Source organism: Pseudochaenichthys georgianus, unplaced genomic scaffold (assembly GCF_902827115.2).
Source record: "Pseudochaenichthys georgianus unplaced genomic scaffold, fPseGeo1.2 scaffold_622_arrow_ctg1, whole genome shotgun sequence".
Taxonomy (NCBI): domain Eukaryota; kingdom Metazoa; phylum Chordata; class Actinopteri; order Perciformes; family Channichthyidae; genus Pseudochaenichthys; species Pseudochaenichthys georgianus.
Window position 1 is genome coordinate 31,212 of NW_027263180.1, and position 1,289 is coordinate 32,500.

Genomic DNA, 1,289 nt, shown 5'->3' on the forward strand with positions numbered 1-1,289 from the left:
CCTCTCCTGCTGATGTTCAGGTGTATATCAGTATGTAGTGTCTCTACTTTAAAGTTCCTCTCCTGCTGATGTTCAGGTTCATATCAGTATGTAGTGTCTCTACTTTAAAGAGTCCTCTCCTGCTGATGTTCAGGTGTATATCAGTATGTAGTGTCTCTACTTTAAAGAGTCCTCTCCTGCTGATGTTCAGGTGTATGTCAGTATGTAGTGTCTCTACTTTAAAGAGTCCTCTCCTGCTGATGTTCAGGTGTATATCAGTATGTAGTGTCTCTACTTTAAAGAGTCCTCTCCTGCTGATGTTCAGGTGTATATCAGTATGTAGTGTCTCTACTTTAAAGAGTCCTCTCCTGCTGATGTTCAGGTGTATTTCAGTATGTAGTGTCTCTACTTTAAAGAGTCCTCTCCTGCTGATGTTCAGGTATATATCAGTATGTAGTGTCTCTACTTTAAAGAGTCCTCTCCTGCTGATGTTCAGGTATATATCAGTATGTAGTGTCTCTACTTTAAAGAGTCCTCTCCTGCTGATGTTCAGGTGTATATCAGTATGTAGTGTCTCTACTTTAAAGAGTCCTCTCCTGCTGATGTTCAGGTGTATATCAGTATGTAGTGTCTCTACTTTAAAGAGTCCTCTCCTGCTGATGTTCAGGTGTATATCAGTATGTAGTGTCTCTACTTTAAAGAGTCCTCTCCTGCTGATGTTCAGGTGTATATCAGTATGTAGTGTCTCTACTTTAAAGAGTCCTCTCCTGCTGATGTTCAGGTGTATATCAGTATGTAGTGTCTGGGACATGTCTCCATGCTTTAATGTTCAAAAAGCTCTTTATTTTTCTAATATCTGTGCTGCAGCACCTCTTTTCACCCTCTGTCTGAAACCAGAGCCCAGTCTGCTCTGGTCAGCTGGCCGGCTCTGTTGTGATTGGTCAAACCGCTTAGAGATGTCCCGCCCCCTTAGCCTATCGCGTACAATGTGTTGGAGCGCTAGCCAATCGGATCGTGAGTGTTACATAGTGATGTATGGCAACAAACTTATCTGCAAAGGCCTTTTTCTGAGAATCGTGTCTTGGTAACAGTCGCCATATTTTGTGAAATATTTTGAACACAATAAGGATATTTTTGAAAAGCTAAGAATCTCCTCTTTCCCACAGCGTACACAACCTGGGCTCAAAGTGACTGGTTTTGATAGAGCAGGTCACATATTTACTTCCATGTCACTCCTTTTTATGTTTTTTGCCACCCTCTCAATTACAGTATGTGAATATTGGTGAGGAGGATTTGTCACACCATTAATT